This window comes from Pseudopodoces humilis, chromosome 2 (genome assembly GCF_049639895.1).
Source record: "Pseudopodoces humilis isolate 2021_Gansu_Grassland_sample_001 chromosome 2, ASM4963989v1, whole genome shotgun sequence".
Taxonomy (NCBI): domain Eukaryota; kingdom Metazoa; phylum Chordata; class Aves; order Passeriformes; family Paridae; genus Pseudopodoces; species Pseudopodoces humilis.
Genome location: NC_142201.1, coordinates 43,277,219 through 43,290,857, shown reverse-complemented (window position 1 = coordinate 43,290,857; position 13,639 = coordinate 43,277,219).

The window sequence follows — 13,639 nt, the reverse complement described above, 5'->3', positions numbered from 1 at the left end:
CCAGATTTGAAAAGCCTAAAATACCCTGAGATACAGTATTTTTTCCCAGAAAGAAATTATTTCAGGGGAAAAAAAAAAAAGGATTTCAGTGATATCAATAAAATCTTCAAAAATCTAGTCTTTATTATTCATCTGCAATCAAGTTTTTGAATAATTAAAAGTTCTGCAACCCTTTTTTTTAATCCTCTGCAATAACTTTTTCTTGCTGACGTGAAAAATCTAGTTTTAATAACGAATAGCTCATTAATGTTGCTCTTTCAGGGAAATAAATCTATTTGAGCACAACAATCCCTATTTGTCATACTTCACAGATCCATACTCTGATTATACAATTTTTTTTCTTTTAGCTTCTCTTAGGATAGATTTTCAGGTAAGTATATTTATGTACATATGAAGTTTGTCACTTATTTTAAGAAGTTGTGGTAAGGCTAGAAAACATCTTTAGTGAGACACACAATATATGACTGCTTTCATCATGCACATACTTGTATAGCAAAAGGAAACAACTTCAGCCATTCTCAGAAACAGTGGCCTAAATCACTCTGACAGTAAAACATGTGATGGGAATATTTTTTAAGGGAAAAATCACCGTAGGCTGTTTACTGTCAACCATAGCAAGACAAAAGGTTAGTTCACTAAGAGGAGAAACTGGATCTTAAAATTGAGGCTTAGACCTATATGAAATAATATGCTTTTCTTGTATAACATTGCACTGGTAAAGGATTTTCTGCATGTTGGTAAAAGTAAGCATACACACATTTTATTAAGTATTTTATCTGCCATTTATTCTGAATATATATTGGTTTTTGTCTATGTGGCCAAATCAGTGTAATGTAATAATAAAAGTATATTATGTACATCAAGTACATCATATATATGTACTCAGAGAAAAGATATGACAATAATTATTAGATTACTATGTATTATCTCTTAAATAGGAAAATAAACTAAACTATTATAGTTCTTCTAGAATAGAAATTCAGTAGTACACCATTCTACAGTGACTTACTTGTCACAAATTGTCACATATTTTTATATAAGTGCTTGAATCAAAAGTTCTAATATATTTAAACACTGCCTGAAAAAATTTGTGTTGGCCAGGAAACCTGGAATTGATCAATAAATCAGAATATTTCAATGTGTTCCTTTAATTTCACAGATTAAATTACTCTTACAAAAAGAAAATAAATTTCTGCTATTTCTGAATGCTGCCAGTTTATTCCACTTTTTTAATGAACAGTAGACATGGACTTTTTGTACATGTACATGCAACAGAATATATTAAAAATCATTAACTTTATGGTATTGAACTAAAATTCAGAAAAAAAAGAGACCTCTAATGAATACTAACAAATATCATGTCTGCAATTAAACTTGATTACCTTTATTAATATAGTGAGATGTTATTTTTTTCTGACTTTTTAACACAACTTTTTCTCTATGCTAATATTTACATTATACTATCATGATCAATTTTCAGTGCCTACAGATAATTCAACATTGAGATCAAAATTGTTCTCATTTTGTGTATATTTGTATTTTCACACAACACAACTAGCAATTCATATTACTATATGGGGAAAAAATCATGGAGATGATCCAACAGAAGAAAAAAATATTTTTAATAGTTATAATGTGTAGCCTTGCTGATCTGTACACCATTGCTCAGTACTGTTTTGTCTTCTAGTCTAGCTCAACAAATATCTTCCAAAAACACAGCAGGTGTTTGACTGGGTTTTTAATTTTAATTTGATCCAGCACATAGATGTTAATACATTTGAATACAGAGTTGTAAACTGTGTAAAACTGTGTACTCTACCATGCAGACGAATGCTATTTGATTTGGGTATTAATAGCCTTCAGATATCATCCATTAGGAAGCTGGTACCTGCAGATAGGTGTGTGAAATTGGAAGAAATTTTACACATTCCTACACAGTAGTTAAACGTGTTCAGTTACACAGAAACTTAATACCATCACAAAAAGTGGTTATATTAATTACACATTCAAGGGATTTCTTATTTCTTATGTTTACTTACGGAAAGAAAATCCTGTAAAGGGACACTGAAAGTTCAAAAGTTTCTTGCTTATATACCTGGTAGAAAAATTTAAAGCAGCTCACTTCTTACACAAAATTCCGCTGTATGCTAGGCTCAGAAAACTAATTACTTTTTGGCTGCCTTGATCCTTTGTTTTTATTATTTGACCCAATCCTGACTCTACTTCATGCTGCTGTCTCCTAGAAAAAGATGGAGAACTGGAAACTTGAGTCAGGGAAAAGAGTGAAGGTATATAAACATCATAATATTCTGTTAAAATTTGACTGAAATTAAAAAAAATAAAAAGCAAACTATATGAATAAAATTAAAGGAAAGGCAAGTAATGGATGAAGAATTATACCCATAAAAGGAAAACAGTAGCTAGTACTTGACATATCTTTTGCTTTTAACGTTTTGAGATATGAATTGAGAACCCAAATTTTATCTGTCTTTCCATTTAATCATAAATTGCATATATATTTTTAAATCAAATATACTTAAAAATTAGATTGCCTCATTTTCCATTGGAGTATTTGAAGGGGACTCTAAATTTACTATCTACTCACTGTTTGTCAGTATTGTTTGATGTAAGATTTCCTTTGTGGATTTTAATGTGAGATAGGCCAGATATGAACTTACAGCACTGAGGGCATTTTAGTCTTCTCTTGACTTCTTTCTAAGGTAAAAATTATGTGTGGCAGAATCTCAAATATGTAGTGCACGCATGAATTTAGTTTTCTGCTACTTCTCCAAAAATCTCCAAAATCAGATTAAAGAATTTTTTTGTGTCTAAGTTTGAAACACATAGATACAGTTACCTACACTACAAAGATACAAATATTGCTAGAATAATTGTCTCAATATTTCATTTCCCAATAAATAAATCAGAAAAATATGTGATAACATGAGAGGACTACTAGGCCCAAAATCTGATTTCATTCATTTTACAAAGAGAATTTTTAAGCAACTGGTAAATGTGCTAAAATACAGTAAAAAAGAAATAATTAAAAAGTAACTTTTAATTTATTTAATTGGTTTCAATTGAGAAAGACATGTTGAACTAAATGCACACATTAAGGATTTAAAACCTGATAAGCTTATTAGAGCTCTCAGTGTTAATTACAATTTTTATTTTCCTTAATATAGTAAAGGTCTAAGATAGTCTCTTCTTACAGTAGTATCAAAATGTTAGTGCAAATAGATCTAAAGTACTGTTATAAAAATATACACTTATCTTTTAACACAAATTGCATATTTATATTTATGTATTTCTCCTACAGATGACCTCTTTCATATACAATAGTGATGTAAATATGTCTTTACCAATGTCATCTCTTTTCCTCCCTAATCTGTATCAGCTTTCCATGAACAATTTCATATCACACAAACTTAAACAAAAGTAGTGCTCTTTTCTTCAAAAAGTATATAACATGGTTTTGTGATGAACTGCTAATATGTGTAGGTAATGCAACCCTTTCTTCTGAGAAAAAGAAACTAAAAATTGTAGCAAATATAAGCTAGAACACATTTATTTTCTTTCTAACAGAGATCACAGATTCACGTCAACATAAAGTCAATGGCAGAACTAATTTAGATTACTTCTATTCTGAATTTTATGTATGCATATCTACTTCATTCTGCCTGTGTCAAATGTGATGTACTTATTTTCCAAATTATTGTTTATCCATTTTTCACAGAATCATAGAGTGGATTGGGAGGAGCCATCAATGATCATTCAGTCCAACAGTCTAGCCATGGGCAGGGACACTTTCCTTTAGATTATATTGCTCTAACTTAACTTAATTTTGAACACTTCCAGTGATGGGACATCAACATCTTCCCAGGGCAAACTCTGCCAGCATTATATTGACCTCCTTGCAAAATTACAGCCAATCTAAATAGCCAATCTATACCTACCCTCTTTCAGTTTAAAACCATTTCCCTGTGTCCCTTTTGCTACGGATTCTCTTAAAAGACCTCTCTCATAAACACTCTTTAAGAACTCAAAGACTGCAATAAGCTCTTCCCAGAGTCTTCTCTTCTCTGGGCAGAACAACCCCAGCCAGCTCCTCAGCCTGTCATCATAGGAGAGATGCTTCAACTTTCTGATCTTTTTCACTGTCCTCCTTCAGACCTGTTCTTACAGGCAGGTGTTTTTCCTGTAATGTGGATCCCAGAACTAGACTCAGGACTCTATGTTCAAGCATATGTTGGAAAAATGTTAGGATGTTCAGATGTTAGGAAAGAACATCTGAAACAGAAAACACTGATTCTTTGTTTTACGAAATCAAGAACAGATTTACATGTGCTGTGGATGAGCTGGGAATGGTTACAGATTGTCTGCTTAGCTTGAAGCCATCAACACATATTTTTCATGACTTGAAGAAGTGTCATATTATTGATGGAGGATGGAAAAGGTTTTTTAAGACTTGGGTACAATAGGTAGAAACTGAGTTATGGGTATCGCAAAACCCTTTTGTGAACAGATAATGGAGGTCACAGAGTATGCTGTGTTTTAGCCTACTTTCAAGCCATCCCACTGGTGACTGAAAATATACTTAAAAATAAATATTTCTTCATTAATTCAAATTAAACCCTCTTTCCACTGTTCTAGATGTATCCTGATTCAATTAGTATTTACAATATAAAGATATTAAGCAGAAATTAACTTCTGTGAACAAAAAAAAAAGTCATGCATATGAACAATGCTTAATTTAAATCAAAATCAGTACTATGAAAATGTCAGCCTAATTTAATAGGTTTTGCTAAAAATTAATCAGGTTCTAGTCACTCTTTCTTATGGTACACACCAAATTATTCCTCTTTGAGCTGATTTCCTTTCACAAATTTATTGCTAGTAAAGTATAAATCAAAGTATTGTAAAAATCATAATTGTAACTTAAATGGTTATGATGTATTAAAATATCAATTATTGGTAGTGGAATTCTTGCTGCAATATGGGGTTGGATAACAAAAACTAGAAGATTATTTTGATCTCAAAAATTATGTATTCCTATTGGATTTTATTTTGCTAAATCTACCTTTCCTTCTTAGCCCTAGAAATCTGATTTGCTTTGCAATCCATTCTGAATCAACTGACACCATGGTATCCAACCTAAATCTTGCTGGAACCCAAGACCATAAATTACTAAATTACAGAAAGCAGAGTCTAAGTAATTCACATTGGTATTACTTCAGCTTTTGATAGAGACTACTGCAAATCTGTGAGCTTGACACTGAGGGCATATGACAGTATTACTATTCTGCTGATCCAGTCAGTGTCATTTTTGCTGTGTGAAGTATAGAAGCACAGTCCCTTGCAGTATGGCATTAGGAGCAGTATCTGTTCTTAAATTCTCACTTACTAACAGCTTTAATGCTGTTATGTAGTTTAGTTTCCTTATTAATGTCTACAGAAACAATTTTTCTTATTATAAACTTCATTATACGCTAGAAAAAAAAAAAGACGCTGTCTTCAGAAAACTTATTAAAGGATAATGTATTTCTCTGTAGGTCTCATTTTTTAAAAGATGAACTATGATTACATGTACATACTTTTACCTCAAATGTTTGAGATATTCTTAATTGAAAAAAAAAAAAAAACAAACCCAGACAAATGGACACAATTAATACTAACCTCCATTCCTGGACTCCTTATCTAATTAATGAGCAGACAAAAGACATTTTATCCTCAACGTATTCATCCCATTCATATTACAGGTATTCATCCCTCCCTGCTATTACTTTCTGGGGTTTTAATATCTATGTCTCTGACTACATCTATATCTACATCCATCTGTATCATCTATCGATCTATGAGATTGTGCTCATATCAACCTTGGATAGGCAAAAAGTAATTATAGAAGGAATAATATTTCTGCTTTTTGATAAACAGTGCTGAATGGAATATTATTACAACAGTTATTCATAATCTGTAAAAATTTTGTCTCTTTACACCTTTGCGAAAGTCATGTAACCAGGCTCCTTTTGTCATCATTAAAATGATACAAATACAGAAATTTCATACCTAAAATTCTAAGTCTTTTGACATCAGACCCTCTGCTCTCAGACCAGACAACAGAACAGACAAAAGAACTGGGGTCGTATTTATGAATAGCTGTTTTATTCTGTCCTTGAAAGCCCGCGTACAGAAATCAAACTAACACTCAAAATGCAATCATGTATAAACCAATCATGCTGTGTTGCTCGAGGCTAGCAGTTCTGCAGGTATGAATCAAGGAAACACAAACTTCTTTGCTTGTTTTCCACCAGCACATTGTCACTCTTGCTGAGGCCTCAGAAAACCATCCTCACCTTTCCTCAGGGCATTCAGTAGTTGACAATAGCAGTCACTCATTCAGATGGTACAGGCAGAATCCTGGTAGCTTCTGTGTCTTGTTAATGATTCTGGATCATAAATACTGCCACTGCTGACAGATGTAATTACTCATGGAAATCCACTTCATTGTACCCTTGTGTTTACCTTCTGAGTATCATAAATGGGCTCTTCTCAAAAATCTGACATTTTAGGAAAGTACAGTCCCAATTGAAAAGAGATGTGAAAGCTGACAAGAGATGACAAATGTCAGTAGTTCAGCCACACTGTTGACAGATCTGCCCTTGTTAACATCAACAGTATTAGTAGAATGGTGAAATAACCTATTACTCACTTGCCAAGGTTTTGCTGCTAAAAACTTCCCACTCCCTTGTACCTCTCCCTGCCAGCTACCCATCCAGCACCACTCCCACAGACACCTCTTGGTCACATTATTTTTTTTCCCACCCAAATAAAAAAGGTGAAATAGAACATAAAATTTCTGAAGTTATAGTGTTCTAAAAAAAACCCTACATATAAAGTTTTGACAAACATATTATAAGGATATATCTGTTTCTTAATGCACACAAGAGGCCCATAAAAATTATGGACCCCACCTGAAGGACAGATTAAGGGCATGTGCAATGAAACAAGTTTCTATATGAATTTGTAGCTTGCTAAACACAGTGATGGACAATGGGAAGCTCCTAATCTTGAGACCTTGGCCTTAAGACCCTTTGTCTGTGGTCTGGAATGAAAGTTTTGCACTGAGCTAGCACACTGATGGCTGTCAAAGTAGGCCCCCTGGAAAGTGACTGCCTCATGTGTTCAGAACTTCAGTCCCTGCCCCAACAGGTACCAGTTTGAAATGATAATAAACATAACGAGAATGTATAAATGCCTACCATTTCTTCCTATCTCTTCAGAATATGAAAAAAAATACAAAAATACAACATATTTTCCAGGTCCTTGAAAAAAAAGAGAAAGAAAGAAAGAAAGAAAGAAAGAAAGAAAGAAAGAAAGAAAGAAAGAAAGAAAGAAAGAAAGAAAGGAAGAAAGAAAGAAAGAAAGAAAGAAAGAAAGAAAGAAAGAAAGAAAGAAAGAAAGAAAGAAAGAAAGAAAGAAAGAAAGAAAGAAAGAAAGAAAGAAAGAAAGAAAGAAAGAAAGAAAGAAAGAAAGAAAGAAAGAAAGAAAGAAAGAAAGAAAGAAAGAAAGAAAGAAAGACCTTTATTGCCTTTTTTTTTTAAGAAGAAAAATTTAAAAGTTTTTAAAATCTGAATAAGTTTTATCTTGCCAAAAATAGGTGAAAATTATATGTAATATATATAAAATTTACACCGATTAAGCAGAGAGCATGTATATTCTTGGAAATATGTGATTTCTCCTTTTCATAAAAAATGAATTTCTATATAATAGCATTTTATCTGTCTATGTCTTTTTTACTCTCTCTTTTTTTTCCCCTCCAGACAGAGTTAATTTTGCAGCTTATGGTAATTCAAAAATAAATTTCCCTAGAAGTAGCACTAGTTCTGTTTTATACCATTTTACTTTATATTATTGGTAGTCCACTTAAATCTTAATGCTTTAAGTTCTTAAATCTTTAAGCACCTAAATCTTAAGCTCTTAAACATGAAATTTTGTGATATTTGTTTTGGTAAGGTAGATAAGTTAATTTTATTACTATTGCCAAACCCATACAAAGTAGATGTCCTACATTCTTCATGGGCTGCATACAAATATCTGCCTTCAAAATGCAATTGTCCTTCAGCTTGGTGGAACACCTGAGTTCAGCTTCTATAAAATGTTTTAGAGTGTTTCACTTATGCTTCTGCTTGCTGAGATGAATGCCTCTTTTTTGACTGGCCTATTTCATTTTCACATGTAAACATGTCATCTACCACTCAGATGCAGCACAGAGAGGATTCCTGCCCTGTACGGCCTAAATCAAACATGACATAACAAGTCAGGCTTATGAACAGATGTGGTGTATCTGGAGGGAAAACAAAGGACAAAGCTGAAAAAAAACTGATCAGGCTGTTTGTCAGCCATTTAGTCAGTCTGATGTCTCAGATTCTTCCACCCAATTTTTTTTTTTATTCCCTCCTTACATCCCCCTCCCCCACCCCCTTTTAAAGATTCAGAGGTTGAATGCACTTTCCCTCCCTTTGCTGAGCTGGCAGTGAATATGCACTGAGCATAGAATAACACACCTCTAAAAGTTATAGTATATTCCCTTCTAATATGATTACTTTATGACACTAAAAAATTAGCCTTTATTTGCTTTCTAATGTGTGTTATTTTTGCTCCTGTTTGGTTGTGTAAAATAATAGTGGTGTCTTGGGGTGTAACTGTATTGCAGGTGGAGGGCTGACTTTAACTGGCTGCCAAGAGACCAACAAGCAGCTCTGTCACACACCCCACGCTCTGTTCTCCTTTCCCTTCCCTTTGGAATGAAAAAGGAGCCTTTGCACATTCCTCAGGGAAGCACTGCAGCACACTTCAAAGAGACTTTGCTGAAGCCGACCCCAAAACACAGAGGCACATGCCTGTGAGTAAAGACAAATACTGCCAAATTGACTGTCCACTGCAGCAAAGTCTGTGAAAATGAGGAGCACAAAGACTTTGTTGCGCATTTGTACAGCCCTTATGCAAGCTGGCAGTATAGAGGCAGGGAAAGAGGAAATATCTCAGAACCTGATACCACAGGTTAAACCCCCCCCCCCCCAAATTAACAAGCCATGAGGAAAAACATGAAAAGTTAAGGGAAATTTGATTAGTTGAATCCAAAACAAAGGATATAATTAGAAAACACCAATCCCTTGATCTTAGCTATAGCAATACAGAATCAGAATTTAATACCTGTGTTGTTCAGCAACATGTACTCACATGTAAACAGGTGTTTTTCTCTTTCAGTGACTCAGGCGCACTGGCAGTAGAGAGACAAGCATGCTCACTTTTAATTCCAGTATTTATCATGCTATAAAGCAGTTTGAATTAAGTGATTTGAATTAAGATTATAGAATCATAGAACCATCTATGATCATCTAGTTCCAATACCCTGCAATAGGCAGAGGCACCTCCCATTAGATCATGTTGCTGATCCTTGAACACTTCCAGGGATAGGGCATCCACAACTTCTCTGAGAAACCTGCTCACAGTAAAGAATTTTTCCTTGTATCTGTTCTAAATCTACCCTCTTTCAGTCTGAAGCCATTTCCCCATGTTTTACTACATGACCTTGTAAAAATTACTCTCCATCTTTCTTGTAGAGTCCTTTTAGGAAGGAAGGCCACAATTAAGTCACCCTGAAGCCTTATTCTGTCCAAGCTGCACAGTCTCAATTCCCTTTGCTTTCCTCACAGGTGTTTCACATAACTGTATTTATTAAATGGCAGAAGAATACGTTTTTACAGGTTTGTTGGAAATTAAAAAGGAATTAAATCCTTTTAAGGTTGCTCATCCTGTCACTTCTTGGGAAGTTTTGGCTATATAGCAAGCTGTAATAGTAAATGTTGAGGTAATAGAAAACAAAAAAAAATAATCTGTTGAGAAGCATTGATTACCCTCATGTCTAAATTCAATGAGCAGGACTATTCCGTTCACAACTGGGTTTTGGCACTTAGAATCTCCGTAGAGGCAAACCTCTGGATTTTAAACTTTCTTTTAAAACATATTGTTAATGCTTAAAATAATCAGAACTGCACACAAAATTTACTGCTTTAACTCTGCCCTGACATTGTTTTTCATATTATTATTATTTACTTCTATTATTGCAAAATCCTATATATTTAAAAGGTTCTGCGTTGGAGCAACTAAGTCTTTATTTGGGTCTGTCCTCCAATCTATGAAACAATTAGTGAATCAATATAGAATTATCTTGAAATATTTTGGATCTTCATTTTTGTGATCTTCAACAACTGCTGTTTGTCTTTGTGCTGCTTTATCATTGTAACGTGCATTGAAAATAATAGGCTTCTTTGGGGTTTGATTCATTGGGATATGTAGAGAGCATTTCTTAGAACATTTGAGAGATGTAATTTGTTAATTGGAAGGTATTAATTTTAATTTTTATTTAATTGTTTTTCTCATTCTCTACATAATACTAGACTGATATTTATGGAAATCTCTACAGTTACTGTATGTACAAAATTCCTTCAGCCATTAACACAATATGTCTGCCAATTAATATTTGCAAAAACTTTTTTTATATACACATTAATTCTCACAAAAAATCAAGTAACCTAGTAGTACTAATGCTAATCTTGATCCACTTGAATGAGTTCACTTTTCCATGCAAAGGAACAGCACTACATGGAAACTTCAGTAGATCTTCAGGATCTTTTACAGAAAACCATCAGCTTGGACAGTGGTACTATTCAACAGTTAATTACACAAGTTCAAAAATAAATTTTAGACACAGAACTAGGAAGGCTAAGCTATTGTTGAAGGTATTTCTTTTACTTTGGTGTTTTTTCTCAGATTATAATAGGCAAAGAAGAGAAACCAAAATATAACAAGGAAAATATAACTTGTTTACAAAAACTCAATCATCCTTCTAGAATTGAAAACAGAAGCTTTGGCATCCTTTATATGATCTTTATATTGAAACATCCCACTAATTATTTTTCTGCCTTGCCTTGCCTCTACGTGCAACAAAATAATTGGCTTGTAGGTTATTTTTTTTCTTTTCCCTGCTTTTCAACTCCAAAAGAAAATTGAAACATGAAATAATTTATATGAAAGTATTAATCTTCACAAATACTTGAAAGCTGGAAGCGTTAATGAGATGGAGTTATCTTGGCTGGCCCCAATGCCACTCTTGCACTTCTTATCTTCTGTGGGAAAGGAGAAGAAGATAAGAATCTCATGGGTTGAGACAAAGAGAATTTAAGACATAAAAACTAAGGTCTCACATAGAAGCAAAGAAAACTAAAAATATTTATCATCTACTTTCCATGAGCAGGTGATGTCCAGCTACTTCCTGGGAAGCAGGTCTTCACCATGAATAGTGGTTGCTCTGTAAGAAAAATGCCCTAATAATTAATACCCCTCCCCATTTTCCTTTCTCTTGCCTTTCACTTCTGAACATGACGTCATATCATATGGAATATGTCTTTGGTGGGCTTGGGTCAGCTGTGCTGGCTGTGTCCCCTCCCAGCTTCTTGCCCATCCCAGACTACAGGCCTCTGGGGTGAGAGGGAGGGTTGGAGAGGCAGCGCCGATGCTGCACTGGTGATGCCCAGCTGCAGCCAAGGCACTGATGTGTTAACAGCTCTTCTGGCTACAAGCACAAAACCTAGCTCCATGAGGGCTGCCATGGGGGGAATTATCTTCATCCCATCAAAAAACAATACACATAGCCAAGACCCTGAAAAATTACTAGGTGTTTGTCCTAATTCACCATTAATTTATTAAAATCAGACAATTTTAGATTATTTTTAAAATACATATGAAAGATTATGTAAATATGACAGATCCTGGGAATTATTTCCTTGCATTTACTTTGCTTACTAATCCACAGAATGTAATTTTCCCCCACACTGCTTCTAACTTAAGGAACTACTGTAGTTTTGCAATCTCTTCCAAAAATGTCTTTAAATAAATGCTCATATTTTAGTTCTTGTTTGGTAGGGTATTACTTCTTGAATTTTTCTGACAGTTACCAAATGCCTTATACGTACGTAGCAACATATTTGTTTTTCCAAATCTGTTGTTCACCATAAATGAAGACCTTCTGTAAAAAACAAAATCAGTTTTTATGTAACAATTTTCATTCTTGTTCATCAAAGTGCTTTTAAACTTCTCTTTACAAAGTCTGCTTGTTCAAAATATATTGAAATTATAGTGCCGAAAAGTGAAATGACATAAATACTGAAATAAAGTTGCTTTATCTATGGTGCTATCAAAAAATATGGCCCACATGAGCCATGATTATTATTAGTTATATTAAATAGAACCTGGATTTCTAGTGAAAAGATACTGTAAATAGCATCTACCTTTGACTGATGTAATTCAAGAGTACTACTTTTGTTTTTACTCTGTACACGTTCTTAGCAAAATGCAAGTTCGCTGGTATTGCTTGTGGTTCTGAAAAGCACAGTTCTGGTCTTCCTAATGGTCCTAATGGTCTTCCTATTTCTGCAGGGAAATGTGAATAAATATAGAATTGAAAAGGTGAGCTGGTGCCTGGATATCTGTTTCTTATGCATCATGGGTACATTTGGGGGTATTTTAATATGAGTTGAATGACTTTTCTGCCACGGGAAAATAATTCCATCAGCACACTGTAAATTATGCAACTTTATTCATATACTTCATTCATTCATTCTTCAAATAATCCAACCAAAGCAGCCATCTTTTTGGCTTCTTCTGTGAGTAAACAGTGAGTCAGAGCACAGTCTTGAGAGAAGAATCAAGTTTCCTTTGTATTATGTTTCTTGATTTTCCCCTCTGCAATGCTGCTTGTAGAAGAGATACACTTTAGTGTACAAAGTAATTTTACCCTTCTTCTGTTGAGTATAGGTATCCCAAAATACTTACATAACTCTTCATATGTTTTATGGTGTCGTTGAAAAGGATGTTGGTATGTCTTATGGACAAGAAGAAGGTTTAACCTGTTAAAATTTTACACACAGTATGAAATTTAAACAGTGTAAAAAAAAACCCAAAAAACCCCAAAAAATCCCCCCAAAAACACAAAAAACATACAAACAAACAAACAAATTGGTAAGCAGTGCCAGTACAGTATAGTATAATTTAATGTGCAAGAAATTAAACTCTCTGACACTGACACTTGAGCATTAGAAGCATTAAAAAAGAAAAATATCTAGTCATAGTTTATTTTTAAAGTGTGTAAGCATCATTCATGCTCACAGAAAAAAGAATCTTCATCGAGCTGAGTAAATATAACTAGATTATTTTTAATTACTGTTAAGCCAATAATGTAATTTTGCTTTACAATTATGGCTGTTATTGTCTATTGTGTAAATAGACTTAAAGATAACATACTTAGCACTTTGAAATTATGTATAAGGAAGCCCTATGGAAATCAGCTTATTAAAGTTCTAGTGAGACAGGAAAAGTCAACCATTTTTACCTCCACAGGGAAACACATTTATATTCCTATAATCCATCCTGGAAGTAATACAAAAATTTAAACAAACTATTGAAGAATTTCCAGTGGAATATTGGGCAGTTTCTAGTTGACTTAGATCAATATAACTTTACTAGCACCAGAGGTTTGCCAATTTACACATTTCAGTGAATATATGCTAATTTATGCCAG